General features: G+C 41.4%; 2 protein-coding genes across 3 annotated transcripts in view; both read left to right on the plus strand.

Moving 5' to 3' along the window:
- SH3RF3 (SH3 domain containing ring finger 3) overlaps positions 1–25235 on the plus strand; it is a 322774-nt gene that overhangs the window by 17537 nt on the left and 280002 nt on the right. The gene's annotated exons all lie outside the window — the stretch shown is intronic.
- Positions 1–25235, plus strand: part of LOC146768767 (uncharacterized) — a 127866-nt gene that overhangs the window by 16953 nt on the left and 85678 nt on the right. Inside the window, exon 1 of the mRNA XM_085558364.1 lies at positions 1–25235. This exon is cut by the window's left edge and continues 16953 nt beyond it; it is cut by the window's right edge and continues 81039 nt beyond it. The gene's annotated coding sequence lies outside the window, so the exon portion shown is untranslated.

Here is a 25235-nt window from a genome sequence, read left to right on the forward strand (position 1 = left end):
GGGCCTCATGAAGCATGAGCATAGAGCCAGCTTGGCTGCCCACTGAAGCTGCCACCCTGCCCAGAAGAGAGGAGCAGTCCATGGCCCCGAGCTCGGTGCTGCACACGGGGATGCTCAGCCATTCCCCCAAGAGCAGCAGGATGGCATCTGGAGTGGCAGCACTGCTGATGTGAGGTTCCTGGTCTTTTCAAAGTTATTCCAGCTGAGGATCAAAGATTTGAGCCCTTCAGGGACCTGCAAGGACCAGAACACCAGTCAAATGTAAAATGCTTAGATTACAATACCTCAAGCTTTAAAGATATTTTCTGCCTATCAATGCATGATTAACTGAGTGTATGTACTCAAAGAGAAATGTAATATTTATTAAACACGGTTAATTTAGACATTTTGGCATTTGGTATGCAAAGATTATGCATTTTTCCCAGGAGTTATGTTAATTATTTCAGCATGATAAGTTTAATTTTAAAAGGGTTTTTTGTTGCTAAAGGGAGGGTTATATGTGTGTACAAGGAAAACTTTAATTAAAATTTCTGTTCTCCATTGTTTCAGGAGTTTAGAATGCACTTTCTCCTTTGTTAGTCAAAAATACTGCTTAAATTTACAGGGCTCAAAGGGTTAATGTATGAAAATGAAGACATTCAAGGTTATATTGCTGACAGTGCCATTGTTTTGGCAAAGGAAAAAGATAAAACACAGCCTCAATTTGCTTCTCATGCTAAATAGTATTTTGTTCTGTATTGTTAGAAGAAATCATTCCATATCTGGAGAAGACGGAAAACATGGAAATCATGATGCTGTCTCTGCTGACCTTAATAAAATTTTATTTTTAACTATTTCTCTCCCAGACATCCTGAAAGGTTTGAAATAAAAACAACTCTGTTTTTCTGAGGAAGGTCTAAGAATTTGAAATGTGATCCTCATTTTTGCTGCCGGCTGCAACAGATAAATATGGGAAGTTCTCCTAATGTTTGTCAGTACATCTGAACACTGTGAAACTGATGCTCTTAGACACATATTCCATGGGAAAATAGGATATGTTCAATAAGTATGTATAATATTAATCAATTGGTACATTTAATTTAGCCATAATATAGGAGATTGTTGCTAGTGTTAGAGAATTGATGAATAAACTGGGGCAGAGGGGGGTAGGATGGGGAAAAAGGCAAGGTAGGAGTTTGTGTCAGAGCTATCTATTTCTTGTAGGCTCCTAAAAGTTCTTCTGAAAACTTCTATGAATTTCAATGAAAAATGAGAAATCCTAAAAAAATAAAATTCAATTTCTTTCCTCTTAGCAGATGTTGTTTATAAGACAGTTCCAATAAAATTACTACTGCTGTTAATCAGTACTGTCTGGAGCAAGCTGAAGCCATGGAGTACAACAGCCCTCCAGAGAATCCAGAAGGGACACCAAGGGTAGCTTCTCTCCTTGAAACCTATGATCAGGAAGCTGTAATCATTCACTGGGAGATGTTCACTTGTGCCTGCACCGCCCTCTCCTGTTGAAATTCTCCCAGAAAAGTCAGGAGAGCGTCATAAGTGCCTCTGCTGCTGCAGATGTCACAGGTTTCCTTTGGTGGTGTTTTTGACAGGGCTGTCACCTGTCCTGAAAGGATCTGTCACCCAGATGTTATTTGCTGAACCAGTAGCCCTTAAATACCATGTCCATCAGCAGTACAGGTCAGAGAACCACATCACTGGGAACTGCTCATCTGCTAACCACCATCTGGCAAAGCAGCTCCTGTAACAACAAGAAAAGCAAATAAAGAAGAATATAAATGTTTTGATTCAGGAGTTGTATTTTTCTTTGAAGGTTGATAGCAAGGGGTCAGTCTATTAAGAAGGAAACTTTGGTCCCACTTCAGCTCACTGCCTCAGTGAACCTTTATTTTGTTATTTTATTTCAAAATAAACGTTGCTATTTTTACCTTAAGAATAACAAATGTTACTGATTGAAAATTATTTGCTAAGACAAATGTTCATCTGTAGCTCGTATAGCACTGTTGCTCCTGTTCTACACACACACATCTTTCTCTTGGGTGTTTGTGATCAATCTGTTTTTCTGCAGTTTGTCAGTGAAAAGGCCCTGGTTCATTTCTTTCTAGTGAATCATATTTTGATTGTCTCATTTCCTACTGAAGTGAGTGAAGTTGATTTGGGCATACACAGACTGTAACTTCTATACATACCTCTGCTAAGCTGTAATGCATATTAATAAAATTTCTAAAATGATCTTGCTCTACTATGAACTTATTTAATGCACTAAAGCCTTCTGAATTACTTCAGAATAAATGATAGGGTTATCCACACTCAATACTTCTTACCAGGTGGAGGCAACATGCCCTGGGTTTTTAGCCCAAGCTGTGGGCCAGGGGACCAGGACTTCCAGGGGCACTGAGGAACAAGCACACCTGGTGGGATGAGAACAGCCCAAAGGGTCCTTAACAGGTACCTGTAAAGTAGTACTGAAACAGGGCTGATGTGCCTCATGGGCTGTGTAGAATAGTCTGGGTCTGAATGTGAGGAGTGTGTCCCTGCACACTCCTGGTAGATCACAGAGTCAGGGAGTGTTTGCAGGGACCTCTGCAGGGAATCTGATCCAAAGGTGCAGCCACTTCAGACACTCTAGATGTGAGAGTCTTTCTTTCCATCAGACTTTGGAAGTTGTCACCTGTCCTGAAAATGTTTTGTCTTTGCTGTGGTGGCTACTGTGAATTAATCTGAAGTATTTATAGTTATTATAGTTGTTTGATAAAAGGTTCTGCCTAATAAGAGAGAAGTCAGAAGAGCAGATTAATAGCAGGCAGTCCTTTGTTTAACTTGGCAAGGCTCATCACAAGCCATCAAAGGAAGCAGTCACTTTGTCAGCAGTATTGAATGGATGAATATTATAAACAAAAAGGTCACCAAGTCTTACAGCCTAGTTTTTCTAAGAAACAAAAGGGCTTGCCAAACAGCTTTAGGACTAGAATATAGGTGCTTTATGTATTCAAAGCATATGGGGTTCATAACTGCTGTTCCCTTTGGTATTGGTGAGTTTTCTGAAAATACAGGAAGGAAGCAGGTTTTGAAGGAGCCCAGATGTGACATGCAACCCATCTGTTTTTCTGAACCATTTCTCTAAATTAATTCCATTGCTTCCCAAGTAGAGTTGCTAATAGGATGTTGAAAACAAGAGTATGTCAGAACCAGTTTTGAAAGGAGTTGCCAATAGCCTGTTAGAGATGCAGGTATTCTGACAATAATTCCCCCTTCCCAAGTGAGGTATTCACTTCAGGCCCTAGTTCAGTAGAGGCTTTAAAAATATGCTTGTATTAATCTCTGTTGCTACAGTTTTGCCTGTGGTTAGCTCTAGTAGTGTATTCTCAATTAAACATGCAGAAATAAAGGGCTGACTTGAGGTTAGAGATAATTTCCTCTAAGTTGCTACTGAACTCTGTCCAGGCTGTACCTGTCTGCATCTATTTAGCACAAGGCAAGGCGGTGACTTACATCCTCCTATCAAGAATTGTTTAAGAAAACAGCTGAAATCTTCCACTTGTTTAATTCATAAGAGAGGAGCTGAAGGAGCTATGCAAAAAGCAGAACTATAAAATGTAGTTTTGGGGTTACTGCTCTTTGTCAGCTGTTGCAGGAGCAATGTACATTGCAAGTGTCATAGGCATCTTTAATTATATATGGCCTACTTCCTGAAATATTCATAAGGAATGGAGATACAAAGTGACAGTTCTGGTTGGAAGGTATAAAGGTTATTCTTAAGTATCAACAAGGTGATTTCCCCTACAAGGTTCTCCATCTAGCAAAATAACTGAATTGCTGTGTTTACAGGAAAAATATATCAAAGCTGTTCTTTCACCCAGGCGTCTTCTTTCACCCATGCCTTCTTTGCCATCCCACAGTAATGATTGGTGTAAATGTGTCTGAAAGACCTAAGCATTTCAGGTGTGAAAAAATCCTGGCTCCTGATGAGGAGCCAGGGAGTGAAGACAGTGATTTATAGGACAACGTAAGCACTGCAGAATTCAGAAGCAAGTATAGTCTTCAGTTTTAGGTTTGATGAGTCCTGTGAGCCCTGCAGGACTGGTGAGCCCCATAAACCATATGGTTAGCAAGTTGTGAGGATTCCAGTCTGAAACAAATGCAAAACCAGAAGAATGGGTTTAGCACTTTGTTTTTTACTGCCTGTGCTTACATTAGGATTGTGTTAGAAGCACTAAACTTTTACAGCTGGCAACAGGTGGAGGAAGATGAACAGAAGGACTGTGTCGTGGATGTGGAAGATGCAGATTGTGGGACTGAAAGGTGCTGCTGTTTTAACGACATAACTCATTTAAGTGTGGCCCAGCAGTAATCCCCTAGGAGCAGTCATCAGTCATTTCTGCACATTTGAGACTACCACTGGCTCAATGTCTGTCCCACTCCCAGCCCCTCGCTCTGCTGGACACACGTCTGTGCTGGAAGGGGAGAAAGGGTGAACCAAACAACTGCAGTGTCATCCTAGTCCTCCCATCTCTCAAAGGGGAGTGCCTTTCACAGAATATTGTTTCTCATCTCTTATGTAAGCAGGGAACAACCTCTCTGCACTACCAGCCTGCACTGCACACTAGGGGTTCAGACATGGCAGCATTTGTTTGAACCACTGCTGCCCTGTCCCCTGCTGGCTCTGCAGGTTGCTAATGTGCTTCTCTGTCCCTGACACTGGCTCAGCTATATGTGACCCTGCAGTGCTTCCTCCCTGTCTGCTCAGTTATGTTGTTCACTGCAGGTGCCCTTATTCACAGACATTTAGCTGCAGTCATACCAAGCCTCCTTTGGCCCTCTTGAATGGTATTTTGAGCCAATTTATGGTCATATTTAGGAAAAGATACCAAACTTAAGCCTTGCTTTAACCAGATTACTTGCTCAGAAATTTCCTTGTGGGATGCCTGGTGCTTACTAATTCTCCCTGGCGGCTGCTGTTGTCTTACCAGCTTGGTGCATGTGGTGCTTCAGATGGTCTTAGAGACCACTCCTTCCTCAGGAGTGGCACACTGTGACCCAGCAGGACCCTAATCACTTTTGGTGCCCCCTACTAATTCACATGACCCTCCTAAAAGTGAGGTAAGGCGGTAGAGCACTCTTGGTCTATGCTTGCCAGCACTATATACGTGGATGGAACCACATGGTCATTGCCTTCAGCCTTCTCTTATGGGAGACAACTGCAACAAAGAAGTCATTCTGGAAAGATCCACAAAGCACCTGTCTCCTGATGGCCTGATTCAGCAGAGCCTCCAAGTCACCTACCAGCACTTTTTTATTAAGTATAAATCAAAACTCAAAGGAAACAGTAGGAGCAAGATGAGCCCTGGTAGTGTTTCTAGATCCCTAGACAGAATGGAAAAATCCAGTACAATCTAGCCAGACATCCAGGAAAACATCTTCACCAGCTGGGACTCCATTTGACGTGAGCATGGGAACACAACATGTGGGGGGTTTTAGTGCCAGGGTGTGATGAGCTGTACCCAGCACCATCACTCCAGCTGTGGAATTCTGGACACTGCAAAACCCATATTTTAAAATTGTCACGAGCTGGCATTTTGAGAGCTGCCTCCTCCCATGACTTGGAAGAGCAGCTGATTCCCAGCAAGCCTCAGCACTAGGCAAATTGCTGCTTTCTTACCCGTTTGCAGCCCTTGGAGGTCAAACTGCTCAACCAGACTCTTCCTCCTGCACCCCCCCAGGCCTCATTTTAGGTAAATCCTTGCTGGCATGATGGGCTGCAGACGTCGTCTCAGGAAAGGAGTAATCCTGAGCATGGGTCCTGCCTGGCTGCATAGCATGTGAACACTTGGTTACAGCTCTTAATTAAAGCCTGGATGATGATGGACCATAAGGGGTTTTTACTAGGCCTCTTGGGATTTTTTTTTTTTTTTATGACAAGGACAATAGGAAATATAGGAAATAATTGCCAGTAGTCCACATCAAGGAAGTCTGGAGCAGATGATAGGGACAAGCTACAAGCTGCTGGATCTCTAATTTGTCCTTTATGTCAGCAGTGCTCCAGGCATCTGGTAATGGAGCAGTCAACATATTAAGTGTTGTCTGATCAGCAAAATGTGAAGGAATGCTGGTGGTTTATCCCAAATATCATTCTTCTGCCTGCTTTATGTGGCTTTAAGTATATATGTGCATATATATAGAGTGCATATATAGGGACAATATAGTTAAAATCATTTTAAAATATATGAATTCTCTGATTTACCATGAAAGCTCAGCCTGAAGTCTGGCTGTTTCATTGGTACATTTAAGGTGAGGGAGGCTGATGTTATCTTCAGGTAAATGGGGTGCTCTGCTGTTGTTGGCACCAGGTAGTTTGATGAGGGATAAAGGGCTTTTAATTTTGTGACCAAAGCTATGTTTCATAGAGAAGTTGAGATGAGTTGTGTAGCCAGAAAAGATTGTGATCCTTCTATATGCTTCTGCAGTGGTGAGTGTTTAACATTTATGCTGGTAAGTAAATCTCTTTTACAAAAAGCAAACTTTAAAGGAAAAAGAAAAGTGTAACTGTTTGCAGCCTCAGACCTGACAGCACTTTGGTTTTCATTATTTATCTGCAGGCACCATTCTCTGTAAGAGATCCCAGTTTCTCTCACACCTGGCAACATGATGCTGTCAGGAATCTGTAGGATATGTGTATTTTAGAAAATTATGTGTGTTGAAGTTTTACAGTAAAAGCATCACGTGTTATATTTCAGATGTATCAACCAAGGGGAAAAACATTAAAAAGAAGGAAGGAAGAAAAAACTACATCAGAGCTGAATAATTTTTGTACTCGATTGTTTCACAGTAAAATGTAGTACAGCGAGTGTGCGTAATTTACCTCTTCTTGTTGACTCCCTTTGCAGAACTGTATCTGAATCATTTCCTGTTAGTGAATAAAACCAAGAGGTTTTCAGGGTTGTTTAGTCTGGGCAACTGGGAGTTGGTGTAGCTAATGTGTTCCAGGAGGTTAACCACTGTGAACTCTCTTGTCTGAGCTGTTTCCCTTTTTTGGGTAGTTTCCTACCCATACAGTTGCCTTTCAGGTAGCAAGTTATCAGCTGTCTCGCCTGTAATGTGAAAGAAATGAATCTGTGGCAATGTAAAATCTCAAAAACATGTATTGTCTGTCTCTGCTGTAGCCAGGGAGGGGGTGAAAGGAGAGAGATTCTTCTGCGGCAATGACTTTTACTCCCAGAATAAAGACATTCATGCTTTATATGCAGTAGTTTTTGAAAGCCTCATTTTGTATTCACATAAAAACATGGTAACAGGCAGGGTATTTATCTGTGATTCACATCTTTAGCTCATGGGAATGTGTTTCCTCTGAGGCATTTTATTTTTATTTACAGATAAAATCCAAAAATGAATAGAATTTTAGGTGATGCCAGCAATGGGGACTAATTAATACAGACTCCTGACCTCTGTGGTGCTCTTGCTGTGGAAAACTGGGTGCAAGCAGTGTGGCTTTATGCTTTCAGAGCCATCTGGAAGGGGTGATTGCACAGTTTGCGTTTGGCTCCTGGTGTCACGATCCGCAGGTCAGAGGGTTCCTTCGGCGGAGCGGATTCTGTGGCCCCGGGGCGCTAAGCACGCACGGGATGCCTGCGGGCGACTGCTGCTGCCAGCGCTTTCTCCAGCGTTTAAACCGGTGCTTCTTGTACTTTTTTTATTAACTACACTTGGGGGTTTTTCATTGATTTCCCCCGCCCCCCCCCTTTTTTTTTAATTCTTTTGACTGCAACTGATGTATTTGTAATTAATTATTTAGTGGGCATAGTATGACATAAAAGGGAATATTGTGCAAATGGTTATATTTTTCTCCTTTGTGTGGCTTTTTTTCCCTGCTCTCTTGTGATCTCCCCACAGCTGATCTCATAGATGATGACAGTAACTGCTAATGGGTTCCCACTTGTCCGCAGTTATAGGTGTGCTACATTTCAGTCCCTGTATGGAGAATAAATTCTCGGGTTCCTTAATGGATATTTGGAGAGTATTTTTCATGTGTAACAGAAACATGTTAATGGATAGCAAAAGCCAATTCTATTCTTGAGTTTAAAATTAATTTGTATAAAAGCTCTAGGTTTAATTCAGTTCAGAATGTAGTCTTAAATCAGTAAGAGGAAGAGTGGTGAATATGGTGAATACTAGAAAGCAGATGCTCATTATATTAATGTTTAGCAAAGAAATGCATTCTTATTTGTCATACAGTTCACACTAACAGCATGGCTGCAAACCATGGAACACCATTGTAAGTTCCTTACAAACCATTTCTTTCCAAATTTCTGTTTGACTTAAAAATGTAACCAACCTTTGGCTACCAAATGTAGCCAACCTTTTTGCAGCATTTTAAAAATGCTACATAAACCCATCCAGTATTTTGTGGTAGGCTCTTTTAATTAGGCTGAAAGTGGACCCTAGATACGTAGAAATAAATTAAGGTGAAAGCCTCTTAAAAAATTTTGTTATTTGTGTGTTTAACTACTACTGTACCAGGTCTTACTAGCCTGAGAGTCCAAAAGAAGCACTGACTGAATAATTTTATTTCTAAATACATGCACCTTGGCAATGGCAGTTTTTAATGGCAAAGTTTCATTCTTTATGTATGCTGGTATAATATAAGAGTGCTTCAGTTAGCTTAACTGAAAACTTTTAATGAAAATATGCTGAAAGTGATCTGTCTATGGTGTTTACAGAAATTATCAGTTAGCTTCTGTACTAATTTTCACCCTGTAAAACCAGAGAGGTCATTGGATTTGAATAATATATTGGATTTTATTAACACTTCTTTTATGAATTTACTTTCACATGTAGGCTTTACATGCACCCAACAGGCAAAAGAAAACATAGGAAGTTGTGTGGCAGATGGCTGTCTCTCATCCTTACTTAGGAGTGGATGGGTGTGTGAGGATGCGAGGTGGGACCATGCTGTCCATCACATGGAGCTGTGGCCATACCTGTTCCTGGGACCCCTGCTAGCTCTGTTTGCTTCTCCCCACTTCAGAATGTGAATTGAAAGTGATGCCAACAGCTTCAGACAGAAGTAGAATTTATTGCAGGAATTGAGCAGGTTGTCTGGGGGAAAGGGAGGAATGAGAAGAAATCCCAAAGCCGCCTGGTGCAACTGCCTTCTGTTGTTTCCCTTCTGTAACTTTGGTTAGGCTGGGAAAAAGGAGAGATCAGTAGCCTTACTTCAGCTCTGGGAACCCTACCTGAATGTTTATTAATTAGAGCTCCTCTAATACCTTCTGTTTTCTCTGAATATCTTTGGACAGTAGTAAGGGAGATGCATCCTCACTCAAAATCTTGTCTTCTGTACTGTTTCTAAAAGTTTGCTTTAACTGCCTTATTTGGGCTCCTGCAAAAACCCAAATGAAGAACACTTCACAATTATGTGAAGTGTATTTCTAAGAAATAAGTTTTAAAATTGGTCCATTTGAATGATTAAGAAATGTACCTAGTGGTGATTCTCCAGAACCAGAACACAGTGTGTCCTTTGCTGGCTGTACTGAGTGCTCTGCTCATCAGCTTTCCAGTTTTTACAGGACACATACCATTTTTTCTTATAACTTAGAACATAAACTCCTGAAAGCCAGGTTCCTGATTTAGCATGCAATGCCCCCTGTTAGAAAGCTGTTTGCACAAAAGTATTACCAGTAACAACAGCTAGTTGTAGTGCAGTAGTGCTGTTTTCCAGTGCTGCCAGGTCATTCAGGTGACCTCACCTTACCTCAGTTGCTCTGGCTGTGAAGTTAATGTTACTTTGCTTTCTTATCAAGAGGGGAGTCTCTGAAGATTCCTTCATGTTTGCAGCTTTCCATATAACATTTTTCTAGCATGGTCTTACTACTTGTGGGTTGAGCTTTTTGAGAAGTCTGTAAAAAAAAGTGGGCATATGGTTCTAGATGAACTTTTCCTGCAATGGTGTTTGGGTGGGTTTTTTTTCCTTTTTGTTTGTTTGCTTTGTTTTTGTTTGTTTATTTGGGTTTTTTAGTGGTGCGGGGTTTTTCCCTCTAGGTAAATTTCTTGTTCAGAAATTGGCTTAAAAAGCAGGAAAACAGCAGGCATGAGGACAATGTGGTTTTTTTTCCTTTTATTTATGTAACTACTGCTTTCCAGAAACCTGTCATAGGATGTTTTCAGGAAGCAGTAAAGGCTTCGGATTTTCACTCTTTTGCTGAGTTTGTTTCATACAGGTCATAGGATTCCCTGGGTACAAATTCAGGTGTGAAGTTAGGTATATTGTTGAAAATATGTGGATGGGTGTTCATAGAGTCTCAAGGGAGCAGCCTGCCTCCTCTGTGTGCAATGCACAGAGCACTTCAGCAGTCAGAGTTTTGCAGCAAACTGATGCTACTTTGGTAAAGCTAAGGGAATCACTGTTGCACGAACACAACGTGTGCTTCAGGTATGCTGGGGGTTAAGGAATACAGTGTATTGCAAGGATGCATCAACAGGATTACATCAGTAGATAGAAAACATGATATTTTCAAATGCTTATTCTTCGGCTTGTAAGATGAGATTTTATTCTTCCAGCCATGACAAATTGTTGAGTTCCTAAGGTCTTAAAAGGATATGAGAAGTGGAAGTGTACTGAATATTGCCAGGTCCTACAGTTGTTTTCCAGCTTGTTCTCTAGCCCTCTTTATTTTCTATGATACTTTAACAAAGCTTTTAATTTCTGGTACCTATGAATCTGGGAAGTGGTGGAGCTTGAATTAGAGCTTTAAAGGTGAATAGTTTTTTTACTGTCTACTGTAAATGCTCAGCAATTTAATGATGGGAGCACTACCCTTTGGGGACTTGTGGGTGTGCTGCAGTTACCTGGAGCTAAATCCCTTCATCACCTATGGAAAACACATGATGTTGCTAACATTCAAGGAGTGTGGAGTGTTTAAATTAGCTGTACAGGGGAGCTCAGTGCTCAGCACGCTTGCAGGCTGTGGTCAGAATCAACAAGTTTCCATGTGTGTCACCACAGAAAGTGCACTGTTGGGTTCTGGGGTGCTGCAGCCTTTGGGGGTCTGGCCTGACTGCAGTGCACCTCTGCTTGGGTCCAGCATTCCCACAACCTCCTGTGGTGGGAGTGGGCACGCCATGATTAGAGACACACAGGAAAAGGTCTGCAGGTCCCTGGGACCTGGCATTTGGTTCCTTGGCACCAAATTCCCAGGTACCCAAGAAGGCCTGTGGCATCTTGACTTGTGTCACATGAAGTGTGGCCAGCAGGACAACACAAGTGGTTGGTCCCCTGTACTCTACACTGATGAGGCCACACCTCAAATACCAGGTTCAGTTTAGGGCCCTTCACTACAAGAAAGACATTGAGGTGCTGGAATGTGTCCAGCCAAGGGCAATGGAGCTGGTGAAGGGTTTGGAGCTCGAGTCTGATGAGGACAAGATGAGGGAGCCAGGATTGTTTATCCTGGAGAAAAGAAGGCTCAGGGGAGACCAATCAGTCCCTACAATCACTTGAAAGGAGGTGTAGTGAGGTGGAGGTCGATCTCTTCTCCCAAGTAACAAGTGATAGGATGAGACGAAACAGCCTCAAGCTGTGCCAGGGAAGGCTTATTTTAGATATTAGGAAAGACTTCTTCACTAAAGGGGTTGCCAGGCATTGTAACCAGGGAAGTGGTGGAGTTGCCCTTCCTGAAAGTGTTCAAAAAACGTGTGGATGTGGCACTTGAGGACATGGATTAATGAGTAACATGATGGTGGTGGTAGGCTGACAATTGGACGTGATGACCTTAAAGGTCTCTTTCTGTCTTAATGATTGTATGATTCAACAATCTGTCCTCTTCTGCCTGGGCACTTGAGCCAGATACTAGAAACTGCTGCTTTGTAGTGTTAGAAGACTTGGATTTTGTTTTCTGTTCTGCATCAAACCATAGTAAAGACTATGGTTTTTATTTTGTGCCATGGCCCTTGTTAATCCTGAAGTGCAGTTTCAACAGAAAAAAGCATATATGAGACATCAGTAGTTTCAACAGATGTTTTAAACACAAAATGGTGTATCAGGTCATAGAATCAAAGAATGGTTTGGTGGGGACCTTGGAAGTGGCCTCAAAGATCATCTAATTCCACATTCCCTGCCATGGGTGCCAGGGACACCTTCCATTAGACCAGGTTTCTCAGAGACTTATCCAGCCTGATGTTGAACACTTATGTGTGACCACTCATTTTCTCATTTTTACTGACCAAGGTTAATGGAGCCATGATTTTAATTCCAGGTCAAAGGTGCAGGAGGGTTTTTTTCATGTTGTCATTGGGAATTGTAACCACTGTGCTACCATATGTGGAAATTACTCAGCTGTTACTTTTATTTTATTGACCATCTGGTCTGCTGCTGCTGGGGACCTCAAGCCTTGCAAGGGTACATTGAGGTACCTTCCATTTCAAACTGCAGTGTTGAAACCTGGGGCAGTAAGATGCTTAATGAATGGTTCATTCAAACCACTCCAGCAATTACAGACTGGCAATGGTGTGTCTAAGTGATTGCTCTGTTAGTAGGATAAAATGTTTACAAAATTTTCTTTTGGTCCTGGAAACTTGCATTGCTGACTTAAGGAACAGGCTGGCCAGGCTTTTGTGCTCTGCAGACTGGATTAAATGGTAGAAGATTGCTCAAAGGTTACTCATTACCTTGTAATGTTACATGATGGTGGAAAATACTTTAAGGGTTAGATAAAATTGTCCTGTGGTCTTGAAGGCTGTAGGAATTATGGAAGAAAGAAGTCAAGCAAATGAAATTTGATACAGTTCTTGTGTGTTTGGTGTAAAAGGGAATTTTAGTGTAAGGTGAATTGTTGTACCATTCATCTTTCCAGAGGAATAGATGGAATTTCTATAGAAAGGATAATATTGATGCCAGCAACATGTACATTCACTAACCCATATACTGTGATCCTTGTTAAATAAGCCTGAGGAATAGTGGGAATTCTTCTGTTAAGAAGTAGACGCACTTTTCCTCATCTGTTCTGTTTTCTCTGGAAGACACAGTTGGGCTCTGTAGCATAATGTGGTTATCAGTATCACCGTGCTGCCAGGACTAGAAATTAGTCTTGTGGTGTGCTTTAAATAGGACTTAATTCAAGTTTGAGGCAAGCTGTTTGTGTTTGCTTATGGTGAGAATGTTTTTGTTTTTAAATAAATGGAAGCAAATAAAAGAAAAAATAAGTAAACCATTTATGTCTTTGTGCTTGGAACTGGTTTTACAAAGACTGCTGTGATTTTAGAACAAAGCCATATAGAAAGCAAATGTACATTCCACTTCAGTTAAACTTATCTTTTCCAACTACAGTAGGCATTATAACAGAAGGAGTACTTATCATGAAATTTATGATACAGTGAAACCTTATGGAAATGCTTTTTCTTCAGATAGAATTAAAAAAATAAAAATCACAGAAGCAGAATCTAAACATACCTCATCTGTCCAACTTCTCTTGGAGGCAGGCTGTTAGAAGTAATGAGAATAATTCTTGCAAACAGCTCAGTCTCCTTCAGGCTATTTAAAAAGCCTCGGCTTTTCCTACACAGTCTTTATGTTTCAATATCCATTACAGGATAGGATGCTTTTCTTCTCTTCACTGCCCTTAACTTGTATGCTGGGGGTTTCTCTTCACAGCACACATCATGCCAGCACATTCACACCATTCTTGTAGGGATCTCCAGTGACAACCTCTCAGCTATGTCATGCCAAAGCTGCCTTGACCAGACAGATTATTTACCAGAAAGACATGGGGATCAGCTTGAGGTCTGCAGTTGTGTATGCACTGCTTTGTGTGAGCAGCCATGGAAAGGGGCCCAGTGCCAGCTTGTCTCTTATCTATGCTGTTGTTTCTTGGGAGAGCACCAGTGGGAGTGGGAATACTGTGGGTGATGTAGCCAGAGTGTGGGGCTCCTTGCCTCTTCCAGCTGTCCCCTTGTATTCCATCCATCTTAAATGGGTACCACAAGACTTGAGTTTTAGGAGGCAGAACAGCACAGGATCCTCCCCAGAAGGATCTCTGTCTTTCTTAAAGCAAAGACAGATGGTATTTGTGATTATCTGGAGCACAAGCTAAATTGTGTTCAAAGTGTCAGTGCAGAGAAACATAAACCTGCAGCTCAGGTAAGTTGAGATGTTGCCATTGAGACTAATGAAACAGCACAACTCAGAGCTACATTAAACAGAACTGTCTTGAGATACCAAATCCACTGATGTGGAAATGTGTGTTAAGAGAGACGTGCCTCAGAGGCTTGCATGCAGCAGAGGTGAGACATGCAGTAAGCAGCTTTTGAGAAAAAAAATTTCCAGTTCAGTTGCTGCGGTCCCAACTTTTTTATCAGGATGGCAACATGCCACACTCACACCTCAGTGCAGATGGGAACAGCAGCACTGCCAGTGGAGATGAGAGGGAGTGAAACTGTAGTCCCAACACAGAAAGCAAAAGCACAACAGAAATAGTGTTGTAAACTGCTGTTGTTCTGGAAATAACTGTGTAACACTGTAGTTATGACAGTGCATTATGTTACTTTGTCAATAGAAATTCCTGATACAGGATAATTTATAAATGTTGGGTTGAGTCCCTGCCTAAATAGCAAGGAGCTTGGAAATACCTCCATGTGCACATGTATTCTTCTGACCTGCATGACTGCTGTAGAAAGCTGAAGTCTCATTGCCATGGAACTCTGCAGAGCATCATCCCCTACAGGTGTATTTTGAAGGTCAGTAAACATGGCTTTCCATCAGTTCTACTGGTTTAAGTAATTGTGATTTGATAATACACTATTTTAAGATTTCTCCAAATTTAGAGAAGCATTTTCTTGCAAAAAAGCTTCTCCAAATTTAGAGAAGCATTTTCTTGCAAAAAAGAACATGGACTGTGATCTTGTAGTGGACTGGTGGCAATATAGACAAGACGTTCAGTGCTGGGACTTTCTGTACTGAGACAGCACATCTGTTAAAGGTAGTGCAAGGCTTCACTTTTTGCATGTGCCACCTGTGTAGAGGGAAAGAAAAGAGCAAGCAACTCTGATGTCTTCAAGCAGAAAACTATTTAAAAAGCACTATTATGATAACAAGCCCACCATTATGTAGTAAAGCAGGCATCACGCTTCTCTTCTCTTCTTGTTCCTGAACTTCTTCTGTCTGTTCCCATGTCACACTCCGTGAGAGATGTGACGGCATCAGCTTTAGAGTCACCAGGTTAGAGCTCACCTTATCTCCTTTCCTATGTCATAAATATCATTTCTATGGGGATTCACTTTTTTGTTTTAACTGCTGGCACTTTAGGTTGATTTGACAGGAATATTTGTGAGATAAATGTTCCTCCTGCAGATAAGGATAAATGTAGGTGTGTTACAGAAATAACTAATAGTGAGCGCTGTAAAACAGCGGGGAAGGAGTGAGGACAGATGGGTTTGTTTTTCCTCAGGGAATCTAAAATAAACTTGATCTGTCTTCTTTAAATCCTTACACTCAGTTGACAAAAATATAGGAAGTGGTGTTTATTCATGTAATAGAAATATCTTTAAAAACAGTTTACATGGGCTAAGGAAATTTGGCAGGTCAGGGATTTATTTATGTATGTATATATGTAACTGGGTTTAAGGGAGGGCTGATGCTTCCCTGTACTCTCTCTGATAGTAACATAATCTGTTTTATTTTCATAGATGAATCCAAAATCTGTATTTGGCATTCTGTGTGTTCTGCAAAGGATATTTCTCTCTCAATTTAGGTCAGAGATTTTCAAAGGCATGTACAGCAGATAGTCACTTAATTTGCACTCATGTTAATAGAATTTGACCAGTTTCTTATTTCTTGCTTTTTGGCATTTTTCATGTCACAGTTTTTATTTCAATTGCATCTGCCTAGTAAAAAGGTGTAGGCAAAAGAGGTGCATGTCTGCCAGCTCTACTGCAACTTGTACTCTTGATAGACTATTGCTTTACACATTGCTTTTACATGTTGCTGTACCATTTTTTTTTTGTTTTGTTTTGTCTTGTTTTATTTTTTGTTACTTGCCACATTTCTGGTGCCCAGTAAGTAGGGTGAGCAGTATCTCAGACTGAAGAACTGGAATTCCAGCAACCCAGAGCCAACAGCTGCTGGGCACTGGCTGCCAGTCTGAGAGGCTCCAGACACATCATACTCCCTGCATCTGCAGGATGAATTACTCCTGACCCACATGATAAATCTGACATGTACAATGCATGGCAGACTTTGTTGGTTGTGCATGTGTGGATCTGGTACACAGAATACCAAAGACATTGCCATGATTTTGAATTTATGGTAGAACACAGACCGGCTATCACCTAAGTCTTCCTTGCTCTCTTTAGGATAGATTTTTCTTGTACACGTGTAAGGGTTCATATCTAAAAATGCCATAAAAGCCTACATTGTAGTTAAGTTTCTTAACCACACTTTTCCTTTAGGTGTGCTACTTGCAGAGATACCAAATTACTCACTCTGTTTTTATCCTTTTTTTTTTTTTTTTTTTGGCTATTTTAGTTTAAAAAATAATTTCTGTGGTTGTCCAGATTGTGCTTAGCCATCGTGCCTGTCAGCAGTGTGCTGTGGCGATGAGCACTCAGCCTTGCCTGAGGGAGTGTTCATTTGGATGTGCAACTTTGTCAGGATGGAACACATTCTGGGCAGGATGTGAGCTCCCAGCCCCAGGGCCACGGCAGATGTCTCAATTGCTTTGGACTGAAATTGGCTCATTATTGCCAGTGTCCTATTTAGACTATTTAGAAAGAAGCAGTAAAAGAGTAAATTACTTGAACTGTGTTGCAGTGAGGGTAAGTGAATTTTTACAAACATTGGTGTTAGTAATGCATTGTTTAATAATTAATAATTTTGATGCACAAGTAGACATTGCATGGCTATAAGTGATTAAATGCTTTCCACATATGCTTACTTTATGTGACAAAACACTCGATTAGCTGCCTCAGTCATGTGTCATTGTTACTAACATGGCAAAGTATTTTCAGTGAGAACCAAAGCTTCTTATCTTATCAGATGCTGTACCTGTGTATTTATGGTGCAGTTTTTCAGTAGTTATTCCATAAAGGACATGTAATAATCTCGGACCAAATTAGTAAATTAGTTCACTTCAGATATATATGTGATGTCTTAAAAAACAATAAAAAAGTGAAGATTTTGACAGACGCTGTTGTTTGCCCTTAAACATGATTAGGAAAATGGAAAATAGATGCATTTAAAGGTGTAGTATGTACAGATTTGCATAAGAATATACAGGTACTACCTGCAGTTAATTCTGGCTCTTGCTAGAGCATGAGGAGCACAGCTCAGAAGAGCTCCATGGTTGCACTTGCTGCCAATGACCAAGTACCCCTGCTGCAGACCAGGTTTGCTGTGTGGTTGGTCTCTGGTGGCTTCTGACATGCTGAGCACCACTTGTACATCACAAAGGATTTGAGATGAAATTCCTATTCCTATCCATTGAAAGAACTGCGTGTCCAATAGCCTTTCTGTGAGGCCAGTACAGCAGTAACCTGGGACAATGTCCTCTTCTGTGTGAGGGACTGGGACAGCTCACCTCCGACTGGACCTCTTGTCATCCCAGTGTCCTTCCCAGAGTCCATCCCAGGGAGGACAGCACTTGCTTTGACTTTCATCCACAAAATGGTGGTGCCCACCCTGGAGCCAGTCACTAGGCACAGGCTGTCCTTCCTTCTGTCCTCCCTTGGAAACCTGCCTGCTGTCCTGCAGCCTCAGGGATGCTTGGGCAGATTGCCTGGAGTGGTCAAACTCCAAGCAAATCTTTTTGTTAACTCATTGCAGAATACTGCTGGATTCCTTTTCCTGTGGGTGAGATGGAAATGATACAAAACTGCCCTGTCACATCATAGTCCTTTTTTCATGCTTCAAATTGAACACAAAATAAAGGATTAACAATGAAGAAGGGTATGGTTACTTTTGGAAATCCAGACAACAAAGAAAGATGCAAACTGCATTTGCTTACACTATTGTTTAATATACAAAGGTTCAATTCTCTCTGTCCTTAGCCTGAAACCCAATAATAGGCTAAATCTGATTTGAACTGAACATCTTGTCTCCAGTTTATTTTCCATTAAAGTTTACTGATAAATTGATCTTTATGTAATGGTTTTAGTGTAAGAGATAGCCTATAAATCACTGTTTTAATGGAAACAAATACAATATTGATGCTAAGTTCTTACAAGCAAAGCAATGGAAGGTAATTATCACAATTTATTAATAAACTAAAACAAACAAGGATCTGGTGTACTATCCAAGAAACTTGATTTCTTTTGTTTAATCAGACATTGTAAATCTGTTTTCATTATTGTTTTATAATAAGGCTTTGTATTTCTGAAGTAGTTCTCCCTTTGATGTATTCATCAAACTAGCCAATATACAGCTCAACTTCTATGCTGCCTTTTTTTCATTTTGGTTTTTTGTGCCCATGTACAGAAAACTACATCACTTTTTAAAGTTACATTTGTGCCAAAAGGTGTCTAGCTTGGAGCAGACTGTACTGGGCAAGTGAGTGACCGTCCCTGCCCATGCTCTGAGCAGGTCCCCCTGCGGTGCTGCCTGGGAGGTAAGGGTGGCTCCCCAGCCACAGTGAGCCCGGGGACAGCAACAGGAGCAGGACTATATAGAAGAGTGATTCAGACCCCATAAGGCACTTTTTGTCTTCCTGCCCTGGGGGGTTTCAGTGCCTTACCTGAGTTTCTTATGTACATTTGAACCTCACAGATATATAACGCGTGGGGTAGCAGAGCCTCTATTATGAAGGACCACGTAAGTCAATGGATTTTGTTTCTGTTATGTCAGTGCTTGTACTTTGGATTCCAGCTCCACTATTCAGCTTTGCAGATGCTTTACAGCTACCACCTTGTTATCTGAAAGTATTAGGAATTTTCTCATGATTCTTTCATGTTATCCAAAGTGTACTAGAAAGGCTTGTCCTCTCTCAGAAACAGGCATGAGTGTCAAAATCACATCCACTTGCCTATGTCTGAACATAATAAGATAATTTTAAAGATAATTTTAATTTGCTGTTTCCTGAAACAGCCCATTTATGTTCCTTGTAAAAAGACCCTGAAAATAGCTTTTTGAGGAAGCCTGCATAACCAAAGAAAAATATGTTTAATAATTTCCATCTTTACACAATAGCAGTTGAATTAAGCTATTTTTAATCTCTGTGGAAGTTGCTCAGAATTTCTGTTTTGTTAAACGCAATTCAAAATTCCTGTTTGTCTTGACTGCATAGTCCCCAGTGTGGTACTTTGACCAACCTAGACTGGTGTCCTGTATTACACAAATGATTAAAAAATGGGTTTTGTACCCACAGCCACACATAAATGTGCACAGAAATCAGAGAAAAATGTCAGGCTCTGTTTCTTCTGCATCAAACTACATTGCATCCCTCGTTAACTGAAATTGCTGTGTTTCCTCTCTGTCTTTGCTTTTCTTGAAACACCTTTTCTGAGCTCATGTAGCTCTCAGCCTCTCATTTACAGATGTACTCTGTGTGTGGAAAAAGGAAGATAGGAACTTACACTGCTAAATCTAAAAGAAGCTGATAAAGCCTGAAAGAAGAGATGACTTTGGAAGGGGATAGAATCCATACGTCTCCACCACTGCCATAAATGAATTAAGAAGATGATGCTTAAAAGTCATGAAAGCAGATTGCAAAATGTCCAAATAAAGTAACCAGGGCAGTCAGCATGGGTCTGGAGCTGGTGTCCATTGCAGTTCCCACTGCAGCTGTCTCTGCTGGGTTGTGCTTCCAGGGACACTGGAGTTGGAGTGATGACCAATACTGCACACTGGCACAACCCTCTACCCCAAATACCCACCCTTGCCCTGTCATTCCTGGTAGCTGGGTGGGTTGCAGGTTTAGGTTTCAAGGCTGCTAAAATGCCTAGGAAAAATTTAAGAAGAAGTCCCCCACTTTTTGCTTCCTCTTTCTTCCTCCAGCTTCCTATGGTCTGGAGTATCCCTCTGGTCAGTGGGGGCCAGCTGTCCTGGCTGTCTACTCTCAACTCTCTCACTGGTGGGGTGGGGTGAGAGGCAGAACGGGTCTTGCCTCTGCAATGAGCCCTGCTCATCGATAGGTAAAACATCCCCGAGTTATGCACATAGTTTCTAGCACAAATAAAAAAAAAAATAACTCTATCCTTGCCAAAGACCAGCACAGGGTGGTTGTGGGTTTTTATGCTGTGACACAAAACAAATAGTGTGTTTTCTTAAGGCACTCTAGAAGTGAGTTTGATGATTTGGATACTGGGAAAGGGCATCTCCTTGCTATTTTTTACCTCCATTTTTGGAGTGAAGTTCTTTAATTTTTTATTAGTGTAGGACTTCTCATTTCCAAACTCAGCAGGTCTTTAACAATGTTTGGTTATGCTACAAGACGTCCATTTCTGAGTTACAGCTGGTTTTTTTTCAGTGACATTAATATATCAACAGGGTGTAGCAAAGCTGTCTGACAAGGTTGAGATGCTGTCTTTGTATCCACTTTGCTTATTGCAAAGTTTATGATGTCTGTTGTAAGTCCCTTGAAAACTAAAAGCTTTTGAGAAATGTTGAAATGTCTGTTCTTTTCTTTTGTACCCAGCACACAAATCACCCACCCTAAGATAAAACTGGAGTCTAAGGAATCATAATGTAATCTTCTCTTGAGATGGCAATCTGCTTCAGCAAGTCCTTCAAATGTCTCTTGCAGGAGCCTGCTAACCTTCTCTGAATGACATATTAAAGAACAATAGAGCCAGCGACGATGCCTCTGGAGCTGCTGCAACTTTGAGGTCAATTAATTGTCACTTAGGATGATATATCTGAATTCACCATTAGTTTCTCAGCCTGCAAGGGACTGGGGGCAGGCATGCTTGCCTTGCACACGGCTTAAAGGCCTTGATGTCCTTGGTGCTGAAGCAAAGACGAAGGGCAGTATCACACAGTCAGCTTTATAAACAGTCTCTTATTTATTTCAAGGAACTTTATGCTTCCTTCCTGATGGTGAGAAACCTGTGTGAGAGCCTGTTCATGGTGCTGTGTGAGCAAGCAGCAGTCTCTTGTCCTGACCATTTAACCACATGATGGGCTGCAAGCTGTTAATTCAGGATCCAGCTAAAGATGGGCATTTGCCCCATGTTTTCCTTAGCAAGTGTTTAGAAACTCAAAAAATCAAATAAAAAAAAGCAAATTTGTTCAGCCCAGTCTGAACAAATAAGGTTGTTCTCAGAGATTTCTCAATGCTGGTTAATGCCTAAAGATGGTTGAAAAGCTCTTTTTGGAGACACAACTCGTATATAAATAAGCTGAGGGGTTGGTGATTTTTTCCCCACAAGAAAAGCAGAATTTATCAATCAGGTCCATAAAGCAAATGGGTGAACCTGCACTGTCTCATAGCTTATCTCCCTAAACTGCCTCTGGATTCTGTCTCTAGACAGAGAGGGGCTGCTCCATATGTACTGTTCTTCTTCCAAGCTGCCTGAGTGACCCAGCTGGCTTCCTTTGAGAAGAGAGTTTTAACATGGCCTGGGTACAGCCCCCCCCAGGCTGTTGCCTGCTGGCAGCTGTACACTTGGGCTCTGGCTCCCTCCTTTCCCTGCAGCTCTTGAAGCCTGCCATGAGTTCAGGTCCTGGCTGAGCCTTGCTGGCTTTCCTGGTAAATGTAGCAGAGGAAAAGTAGACATTACTGTGATTTGGAGACTCCTGTGCAGGAACTGAGTTGGGAGGATGAGATGCAGTATCCAGTCAGCTGTGTCTCCCAAAGGTTTATCCATCTGACTACTTGCTATGCAGAAGGAGCCTGAAAGAAGTTTTACTTTTACTCAGCTGTTTAATTTCTGTGGAATACTGGGACACTGATGCTGGAATAACAGCTCTGGAAGTTTCAGCGACTACTCAGAGCTTTTCTTCAGAGGGCATATTTAATTACATCAGGTTTTGAACTGCTATATTTTCAATACTTGTAATGTCTTAATATCACAGTGTATATATTTTTAAACTGCTATATTTTCAATACTTGTAATGTCTTAATATCACAGTGTATATATATTGAATAAAAAAACCCAAGTTTTATGGGGTGCAGAAAAATGGGGAAGGATCTAGGAGCCATCTGCTTGTTGGAAGTCAATCAGTTATTTTTAACATTATTTTGGTGTTGCCCTGATTTTTGAAAGTGTTAAGTTTTCTTTTATAGTTCTTTTGACAGTTTTAAAGTTCTCATAAAACTTCTTTAGCCTTCTGATAATGTTTACATATTTCTACTGGAGTTCTCATGCACTGTTCATGTAAATAATTATTGTTTTGCATTCTTCTTTGTGGGAGGAGAGAATTGATGGGCTGTTGGTTTGACCAGTGTGGTTGGAGAGGTGGCAATTTCATCCTCCAATCCACTGTCCCTTTTGGAATTCTATATATTGTGAGGTCAGAAATAAAATTGGCTCTTTTTCTCTCTTGAACTCACCAAGGTTCTGTGTACTAATTTTGTGTCCAATAGCGACATTTTGGAGTAGATGTTGAATATCTAGTACAGAAGGGGATTGCAATGGTGATTCACTGCAATATGACAATGGGCATTGCAGAGGAATTCACAGTTCACTGTCCATGGTGTCTCTGCAGTGGTGGGTACTGCAGCCTGTGGCAGCTCCAAGAGGCAGCTGGGCACCAACAGCATCGGATCAGCCATCCTTTGGGGTTTTCTCTCCTTGCTGCCTCAGCAGAGGCCAGCAGCTCAGCCAGCTTTCTCTGACACAGAAATACTTCCAGGCTTCAAAATTGCCACTAACAGTTTGTTGTCACACACTTGTCTCATCTGCTGCTACAGCCTTCAGAGGTGAGTTAGACTGGGGAGAGCCAGAAAACAAAGCATCTGCTTCACTGACTAGTGAGTAAATGGCTCATGGTGGAGCTGTGCCAGATACATCTATTTTTTCCTACCCCTAGAAGTGCTGAGGCTGCTCAGTTACCCTCCAGGTCAGGAAGAGAAAAACTGGCTTAGTGGCCACTGATCCCTTGCTGCCCCAGGGAGGGCTGTGACACCAGGGATGCCACCACCCATCAGACAGGAGGTGATGCTTGTGTTCCCTAGCCAGCACCAGAGAACTGTCTCTGATTGTGAAACTTGTTCTGGTTGTCCAATGAAACAGGCTGTGGGTGGTGATTTTGTCAATGTTGATGCAAAATGATATTTTGAGACATTTGGCAAGAGATAAGTGCCACTTGTGAAGGGTGTATCAAAATGAAAGATGAGAAACCTTTGGGTTTTTATTTTTTAAAAAAGTGGTGAAACAGAGCAGTTGGAGTTCTCCGAAATATTTTGCAATGTAACACATATCAAATATTTACCAGATTTTTTTTTAAATTCAAGTGGAAGTTGTGAATCTTACTAATGCTTCTGAAACTGCTTGTTTGACAAATAAACCCTTCATCCAAAAACTTCACTTGACCATCTTGTTAGCACTGTAGTATGTTTGCACTGTTAACAAAATCATCCCACTCACTAATCCTGATACTTGCACTCTGCCATTTTCTAAAGTGGCAGCTCAGTTTGAGAGGGGAGCAGAAGTGAACATAGTTCAAGTTAAATCTGCAGCAAGGACAGAGCTGCACAAAACCAAATCCAGGCTAGAGCTCTGCGAAAATTTGCTGTCCTACCAGCTTGTTATTCTCCAGAAGTCTTAGAGCATCTGAATCTGCTTGCTGAACCATTTTGGCTGAATATAAAATAAAAGCAATAATTTTGAATTGGTTGAAACATTTCCTTTTAACATTTTCAAAACAAGATAAAGTTAAATTCTTATTTTGAAAATGCCATTCTAATTGAATTAATGTGAGTTTAAACTGAAGCCAAGTCAACACCCCCAGATAAATTTCTGTAACTGGAAGATACCCATCCTTGCTCCCTGGCTGGGGAATCTGAAGGTTTTTACTGTCTCAGTGGGACATCTGATGGCAGCATATCCCTCCCTGGTGTGGTGATGCTGCTGTTGCCACAGCTGCTCCTGAGCAGTGTGGGCAGGTGGGGCAGGTGTCATCTGTGGGCCCTGGGGAAGGGTCAGACAAACCCCAAGGCAGGAGCTGGAGCAGGGCTCGTGTTTTCAGCCAGCACACTTACTCAAAGGGAGCTTCCCATCTCCTGGGGAAACATAAGTGCTGAGGGTGCCCAGACAACCTGGGCAAGCCTCTGTAGGTGGTGGTTTCACCCAGGTGCTCAAGAGGAAAAGGTTTGAAGAGGTTCCACCGCAAAAGGAGCCCTCAGGAGAAGTTCTGACTTGGAAGTGCCTTTCTGCCCCTGGAGCCAGATTGGGCAGGGGGAAGCTACATCTGACAGTGTTTTCCTGCATTTTGCAGCATTTTTTTCCTGTATCTTGTTGTAGCCCTAGTGCTGCTGCAGCATTCAAAGTTGGAAACAAACCCACCAGCCTCCCAAGCCCTGTCCCTGGGTACCCTTGCCTTTCCCAGAGAGTGGGATCACTCTTTCCAGATGTGATCATATCTATTAATCACATGTTCAGAGGCCAATCATCTTTTCTTAATGTCATTCTTTCTGCAGATACTTCTCCATGCTTTTCCATAGTGGTTTCAGTCAGGCCACAGCACAACAAGGAGTCAAAAAGTATAGCTGTTCCCTGCAAAAAATTTCCATTTTTGAGTAGTAGTACTATTTAAAATTCATATGCAAACAGCCATGATATGGGAAAGCTTTTTTTATGCCACACCGCACTGAAATATTTGTGGTGTTTGCCCAGACACGATTGTAATTCAGGGAAACAGATGGGAGCTGTACTGGGTGCAGAGTCTCTCTATGTCCTGCTGCCAGCCACTGACCAATCTCCCTTTGCCCTCAGCCTGCAGAACAGGTACAAGTTCAGCTGCAACTTCCCCAGCAAATCTTTGCATTGAAATTAAGAAAATTTTCTAAAGAGCTGTACAGATTTTTCCCCTAGTCTCTGTGTTAGGAATAATGGGGATACCATGGTAACAACTTTCCCTTGCAAAGAAGGAAGTGATGTTTTGATGAGGGCTGCTATAGAAAATGGAAACAAAACTGATACAAATGCTGTGATTTTGAAATGAACTTAGTAAATTATAGATAAATCTTCTCTGGAATGCATTATATAGTTATCTCTCTTCCACATATTTTATCCTTGTATAGATTTTTATACAAGGAATGGAAAGATCAGGATTCATGGGACAAATAAAACAGGAAAAGCAATAATGAAAAACAATAGTT

Source organism: Lonchura striata, chromosome 1 (assembly GCF_050655825.1).
Source record: "Lonchura striata isolate lonStrDom1 chromosome 1, ASM5065582v1, whole genome shotgun sequence".
Taxonomy (NCBI): Eukaryota; Metazoa; Chordata; class Aves; order Passeriformes; family Estrildidae; genus Lonchura; species Lonchura striata.